Genomic DNA, 8346 nt, shown 5'->3' with positions numbered 1-8346 from the left:
ACTAGGCTCTAAGGAAAGCTGTCTCGGGTGTGGACCAATCAACTTCAAGGACAGTGCACATTATCAGAGTTATGTCTTTTGTTTGCATTATGACTGCAGGTATTGCGGTCTATGCAAACATGACTCCTTGTAAAAAGGTGTCAGTTTTGTTGCCAGATAGAAGGGTAAAAAACCAATTATCCTGCTGAGTTGTTTTTTTAGCAGTAGGGGGCGATGCTGCTGCTGTGGGTAACACCGATTGAATGATTCACTGTGTAACACAAACAAAAATTGTTGACCCTGGGTAGTTAGTGTTGTTTCCTAATTGCGTATGCCTCAAAAGTATAGAAAGTGGCTGTTATTCCCCACAAACTTAAATTGGAGCTTTATGCTATTGTATGCAATTATTTATTTTATTATTTTCTATTTATACGTGACTTTACCGAAAGAACCAAAGAGTAATTCCCCACAAAACTTTGTTTTTGTGACGAGGACAGTGATATTTTGAAATGTACCTATTTTCAATGGGAAAACGTGGTGTGCATTTGTGTCATTCTTTCACGTAAAGTCCTCGTCACGCTTTTTAGACATGAGCAATTTAAAAAATAACACTTAGTACCCAGGGACGAAAATCGTGATATAAAGAGTGTCACGTTCAGGTATTTATTTCAGCCTCGGGATGTGTTGGCCAATCCCGGTTACATTCTCAGTTTGATTTTAAAAAAAACATTTTTAGCTTTAGGAGGTAACCAAAGAACCGAGTAAAAATCTACGCAGAACAGGGCGAGAACACACAAACTCCACACCGAAAGGCGCCCAAGTTGGCAATCAACCCCAGGCCTGTTGTAGCTCTGCGGCACGAGAGCTGCCACCGTGCATGCTGTTGCTACCTCCCTCGTTTAACGTGCAATGATCTTCCGAATCAAGGCCGATTCAGGCACGCTTACGTGTGTGCTTGAGCGTATCTGTGCACACGTGTGTGTGCGTGTGTGTGCGTGTGTGCGTGCGTGTGTGTATGTGTGTGTGTGCTTGAGCGGTAGTGTCGCGGTTAGCGCTACGCTGCGCTACGAACCCGGCGCACCGAGTTCAAATCCCGCTCATGCCCAACACCGGTGACGATTATGTGAACCAGTCATGGGCCTCCCTTAGGTCGACTCAGCCTCAAATGAGTACCTGGTGCGGTGTGTAAACATCACCATTGGGGAAACAAAGGCGGCCACCTACCCCCTCGTGTGCCGTGCCAGGCTTTAATAGGTGATCGCTAACAACACTTGCCCCTACAGTCTGTTAAGGCTACACGGGGGATCTTTGTCTTGACACTGTGCTGGTGGTGGTCACGTCGGAGAAAAACAATCCCATCTAGACCCGAGCCGGGCTTCTCGTAGATTGGCTCGGTGTTGAACATGTTGCGAGCGTATCTTCTTCGCGTGGCCGATGTCGTTGTTGGACAGCGACGGCGACGAATGAGAACACCGAGAGTGGTCGAGCCAGACGAGTGCCTCGCTGTGATGACTCCTCGCGCCGCGCTCCGCGAATTGGTCGTTGAGCCGTCACGTTCCCACTTCGCGTTGCCGAACGGACACGCAGCACAACACCTCGCTGATCTCGTTAAGGAGCATCAACCATCATCACGCCAACTGCGCTCATCTTCACAGCAGCAGCAGCAGCAGCAGCGGCTTTTGGCTCAGCCATCGAACAAAGGCGGTGGTCGCGCGGCACTTTCAGATGCGCTACTGCGGCCGTCTGGAACGCTCTTCCCGGCGATGTTAGATAAATGAGTTTCCAATCTCGATTTAAAGCTTTCGTGACTGCAGGGATTCATCTTCTTGGTTCTTTCGGTAAGGTCACGTAGAAGGGAAATAATCAAATAATAAAAATAAAACATAATAAAATAATTCTCGTGACGTTTCGGCCACAACGCAAGCAGCCGTCCTCAGGTGAAGAACAGGTCTGTCGGGAAGACAGCGTCGTGATAATTATTTCATTATATTTTATTTTTATTATTTGATTATTTCCCTTCTACGTGACCTTACCGAAAGAACCAAGAAGATGAGTTTCCAATCATTTTGATTGGAAACTCATTTATTTAGAATTGCTTTTGTGTTTAGTTTGTTGTCGTTCCCATGTATGCATACATACACACACGTACGTTGAATTTCTTTCGCACCGTACATCGCCATCTGTGCGAATCGGAGGTGCGGTTATAGGTTTCCACCGTTCTGTTCTGGGTGACTGGCGTTCACAAAACGCAACAAAGATGACGAGGCGGTTTGACCCACGTGGCCTATTCACGCGCTGTGCTTGCCTCTACCCCTTCTCGCTCAGGGCACTTTCGCCAGCGATCCACAGCGCAAGGCGACGCGTCGAGTCCGTGGTCTGTCATTCTCCACTGCCCTTTAGTTCAATTGACCAAGCGATGCCACGGCCCCGCAGGCTTCTCAGCAGGGGGTGTTAATGACAGATTGTCCCTGAGCGCCAGCTACTGTGGGTTGTGCAGGAGAAAGTCTGCACCGTGTGGACGAGCGTGCGTGCGTGCGCGCTACCGCTTGTGTATGCGGGCAGCGGTGGTGTAGCGGTTAGCGCGCTGCACAACTAACCCGATGAACCGAGTTCGATTCCCGCTCGCTCGCGGCCAACACCAGTGACGGTTATGTGAATTGGTTCTGGGCCTCCTCTAGGTCGACTCAGCCTCAAATGAGTATCTGGTGCGGTGTGTGCACATACAGCACTGGGGAGACGAAGGTGGCCGCGCGTGGTGCTGGCCACCCCACCCCCTCGTGTGCATTGCCGGCCTTCACAGGTGCTCGCTCACAGCACTTGCCCCAACAGTCAGTTAAGGCTATACGGATGACTTTTGTCTTTGTGTCAACGTGCGTGTGTTTGTGTGCATATGTACGTGTTAATGTCTATTTGTCTACACACACGCTCACTGAACAGCTTCATAAAGGGACAGGCCGATCTCTTTATGCTGGACACGGCTTGTTAGTGGCACGGGCACAAAGGGGGCCCGGTTTGTTTAGCTTTAGTCCCCTTTGTTTCAGGGATTTCACCGCTCCTCCTCCTCCTCCCCCTCCTCCTCCTCTTCACGTTTGGTTCCTGCGGTCCCCCGACGTAAGAGACCGCATTGTCCCGACTCGCTTCCGTGCGGCGCTCGGGAGCTTTCATGTCCCCAAGAGGATTTGGGGGGGTGGACCGTGGATTGAACGGCGACCCCTAACTGTGACCACGCTGTCCGCGAGGAACAACTCCGATGGCCTCTGCGGATTGACCCAACAGCGCCTCTTGAGAGTGAAAGACAGACACCCCGCGGTGACAATTGCGGGCAATTTGCATTTCCTCCGTCCATAAGGTGCGCGCCTTGTTCGCGTGTAGTTTAATGACCGGAGCCCCGCCACGGACGCTCGCACACGATGGATGCACCATCGATGCCGCCGTTTGCACATTGTTCGCTCGACTCTGCCGTAGAAGTTGAGTTACTTCGTTGCGATCTTGATTTGAAGCTTTCGTGACTGCAAGCATCCATATTCGGGGGTTCTTTCGGTAAAGTCACGTAGGTAGAAATAAAATAAACACTTCAGAAATCGTTTCTTTCTGTGGTTGTCCCACCTGATGACGGACGCTTGTGTTGCGCCCGAAACGTCGTATTTTATTTTATTTCTACCTACGTGACTTTACCGAAAGAACTAAAGAATACTTCGTTCGGCTCACAGATTCGCGGATGATCCCGTAGGCACGATGCTCTTCTCCTGACTCAGGGCAAGCCAATGGGTTGAGTTCGGGTGCCCCACATGTCCGGGTTTGATTCTATACATTCTAGATTTGAAGCTTTCGTGACTGCAAGGATTCATATTCTTAGGTTTTTTCGGTAAAGTCACGTAGGTAAAAAATTAAAATTAATAAAAGTAAAAAAAAATAAAAATAAAAATATTAAAGTAAAATAAAATATAAATCACGACGTTTCCGAAACGTCGTGATTTTTATTTTATTTTACTTTTATTAATTTTAATTTTTTACCTACGTGACTTTACCGAAAAAAACCTAAGAATATCTATACATTCTGGGAATTTGGAGTTTTAAGCCTGAGATGGCCACTTGACGTCCGCATTGGGAAGACAAAGGCGGCTGAGAAGGGTGTTGGCCAATCCACTTCTTCGCGTGGCGTGGTGGCCTTCACAGATTATAGATTTGAAGCCTTCGTGACTGCACGGATTCATACTCTTAGTTCTATTTTTATAAATTTTTATTTAATTTTTTGCCTTCACAGATGCTCGCTAACATCACTTTCAGCTGCAGTCTGTTAAGCTTCATGGTTGCCCCACGTCTTTGGGTTTTAGTGTGTGTGCATACGAATTATTATATTGGATATAGTTTAGTCCATTTGCTATCCACGCCATATTTCTAGAGCTAAAACTAAACTAGTTTTTTTTATCTTCTTAGTTCTTTCGGTAAAGTCACGTAGAATGGAAATAATAAAATAATAAAAATAAAACATAATAAAATAATTCTCACGACGTTTCGGCCACAACGCAAGCAGCCGTCCTCAGGTGCAGAACAGGTCTGTCGATAAGACAGACCTGTTATTATGTTTTATTTTTATTATTTTATTATTTCCATTCTACGTGACTTTACCGAAAGAACCAAGAAGATGAATCCCTGCAGTCACGAAAGCTTTAAATCGAATTTTTTTTTTACTTTACCAGAAAACTCCCACTGAGCTATGAAGCTCTTTCACAGAATAGACCTGGCCACAAATGATAGCTCAACGAAGTGGCTCATCACGTGGAAATGTAGAGCAGCCAAATCATCTCAACGCATTTTGTCTCTCAACGTAGAGGGAAGAAACCGGAAAACCCGGAAAAAAATCCACGCGACCACAGGACAAAAAATGCAGACTCCAAATACACAACGAGGCGTCAGGGACGGGTTCAAACCCACGACCTCCTGCAGACCAGGCGAGGTAGTTAACACCTCGCTACTTTGACAGTATAACTGCATGGTTTTTTGATAGGCCATGTCTGACTGAGAAATATCTCTGGGTTTGTTCACCGGGGCAGATACCACGGAAACGCTGCGGTGACTGCTGCTCCGTGCCTGTTCGAGCAGGAAGGTCATTTTCTGTTTATTGTTTTGAAGAATTTTAGATTTGAAAGATGTAAAGGCTGAGTTATGTGTTTGCGGAAAGAACGCAATTCATCTGATTTCCACGAGTTTCCTGATAAATCAAGTGTGAGTGAGTTGGTGGTCGCTTCATTGTCAGCCAATAGACACTTCCACATTCCTTTGGCCTATATCCACACGGCACGCGATGGTTAAATGAGGGGGCGGTGAGATGTGGATTTCACGATAAAAAATATTTACCAATGAGGAACCGAAAAACCAGCATGGATACCCCACTCTAACACCTTCACGTATTTTCACCAATCAAGCGGCAAGTGAGAGAACAAATAAGCCTTGCATTACGCCTCATTCCCACATTTGTCCCTCCATGTACACAAATATAAGTATTTAAAAAAATAAAAATAAAAAATCTAACAAATTCCATCAGCCGCACACGCGGTGCTCCTTACAGCAGCAATGGTTCGCCACGAACAAAAACTCTGGACCGATCTTTGACATTCAGCATCTCATCAGCATCCCAGGTTTGCTTGAAGCAACGTGGGTGGACTTGCCGGCAGCTTTGCGTAGAGTTCGGGGTGGCCAGGAGACGGAGGTGCAGCAGCAAGGGGAATTGAATCCATCTGTGCGGCGCTTCGAGAGCTCCCTCTGGGCCCTTCCCACAAGGCGCTCAACTCTCTCGCGCGAATTGAATTGGCGACGCATCCCAAAGCAGGACCCCTCTTGAAGAAGTAGAACTTCCAGACTCGGCAAAGCTTTTCTTTGTACGTTTGGATAATAATAAGGGGAATTATTGTTGTTGTTGGTGTTTCAGTGTTGGCATCGCAGCTCAAGTTACAAGTTTATGCTGCTGCATTGGCAGTTGCGAACAAGCACAATTCGTATTAATAATAATTATATTTTTAATAAAAACTCAACTCATTCGTCAGTAACACTGTGTGGGGCTTTAAGAGGAAAACAATATAATAGACAACGTTTCAGGAAACGGCCATTCTTCAAAGCACATACACTAAACTATATATTTTTTATTTTACCAGGTAAGGCTCGCTAAGATACACAGCTCTTTTTCAGAAACGACCTGGCCACATAAATGATTGCTCAACCGAAGTGGATTGTCACGTGGACATTTACAGCAGCGACACACTCTGAACGCACGTTGATTCTAATTGTGCAAGGAAAACCCAGAAGACCCAGATAAAAAAATCCACGCCATCACGGGGAGAACACGCCAACTCCAAATATGCAGGCGTCAGGGTCGGGATCGAACACACGACCTCCTGTATACCAGACAAAGTAGTTAACATCTCACCACCGTGGCATCATTAATAGAGAAGCTGGAGAGATGGAGTGAGAGACTGACCTTCCACCATGGAGCCTGGTAAGCATTATAATAAAGACGTTACAAGGCTTTGTCAATGGACTGAGCAGTAAAAGTGTCGCCTGAAATGACGAAAGTGTCGTAGTGTTTATGAAAATAGTATCGGTGTAATGTTATCGCTTACGTCAGCGGCTCTTAACCTGGCCGCGCACGCACCACGTGGGGCTGCGGGACATGGCCACGCTGTCCTCGAAGGTAAATCATCGAAAACACAAAACCTTTGTACTTATTAACATTGGAGATTTTTTTTTTTTACGCTTGAGAACCAAAGGGGTGCAAGGCTGCAGAGAAGGTCAATAACCACTGGCTTACGTGAATCTTTCGATAGGCCTCATCAAGAGCCCACCAAGATCAATACTTTTCTGTCGCTGCGAGCGAGGCGACTCAATAGTGCGTGGGCAAGCCAGCGTGCTGTGGAACACTTTCCCTTTCATTGGAGCGCGTGTGTATAGTGCTGAGTAAAATGCAAATAAAAAAAAGAGAGAGATTACATTATTTCTAGATTTGAAGCTTTCGTGACTGCAAGGATTAATATTCTTAGGTTTTTTCGGTAAAGTCACGTAGGTAAAAAAATTAAATTAATAAAAGTAAAATAAAAATCAAATAAAAATCACGACGTTTCGGAGGCAACACAAGCCTCCGTGTGACGGTTCCACCTGAAGACTGAAGCTTGTGTTGCCTCCGAAACGTCGTGATTTTTATTTTATTTTACTTTTATTAATTTACATTTTTTACCTACGTGACTTTAGCAAAAAAACCTAAAAAATAGATTACATTCTCCAAAACAGACTTGCTTGGTCAGGTGCCCGATCCGTCCTCACAAAGCAACTTGATTGCCATGAGTTGCTGTCAAAAGTAAAAGCAACACCGCCCCCCCCCCCCTGCTCCCCCCAGTTTTTCGCCTTCAAAATTAAACAGTTCCTGCAGTGCTGGGGGATTAATGGGACCGCCACTTGAGGCCCATTCTCCGGCAGCTTTGTAAGTGGACGTAACTGCTTCAATTAGCATCTCTAAAGTCAGCTTGTGCGGCTCTCACCGGGGTCAGCGGGTCTACTCCGAATTCCCAGTGAAGCACAGAGTCTCGCGTTTGTCTCTGTGAATGCAGTGGAATTGCCAGAGTTAAACTGTATGGAGTACAATTTCACCATTGGAACCTCATTTGCCAGTAAAAAATTATGATAATTGTTTTTTTACCCTTCTATCTGGCAACAAAACTGACACTTTTTTTACAAGGAGTCATATTTGCATAGACCACAATACCTGCAGCCATAATGCAAACAAAAACATAACTCTGATAATGTATGCACTGTCCTTGAAGTTGATTGGTCCACACCCGAGACAGCTTTCCTTAGAGCCGAGTCTCACATGGGTTGGACCAGATGACGCCAAAAGGCGCACAACTCAAAGACAATGCATTGTCTTTGAGTTGTGCGCCTTTTAGTATTTTTATTTTTATCTCTCGATACGTTTCACTTGCACTGCTGCTGGCGTCGTTGTCACGAGAGAAAAGTGATTTGCAAGTTGGAGCTGTCTCATCAAGCGGTATAACTTGGCCTCACTGTCAGATAATTATATAATAACCCCAGAAGATGACATCACAGAATTACTTGCAAATAGGCAAACAACATGCCACTTTCCCTCACTGAGCCCTTCGTGTGATTTTGCATAGAATTATTATTCAGCGTTGTGAGATGCAATTAGCATGAATTACTGAAATGATATTAAACTGAAATCATTATTATTTGTCTCTGCACGTGAAAGATAAAATATACATTTAGATTTAAAGCTTTCGTGACTGCAGGGATTCATCTTCTTGGTTCTTTCGGTAAAGTCACGTAGAAGGGAAATAATAAAATAATAAAAATAAAACATAA

The sequence above is a fragment of the Lampetra planeri genome, chromosome 44, assembly GCF_965212315.1.
Source record: "Lampetra planeri chromosome 44, kcLamPlan1.2.h2, whole genome shotgun sequence".
In the NCBI taxonomy this organism is placed as follows: Eukaryota; Metazoa; Chordata; class Hyperoartia; order Petromyzontiformes; family Petromyzontidae; genus Lampetra; species Lampetra planeri.
This window is presented reverse-complemented; position numbering follows the sequence as displayed.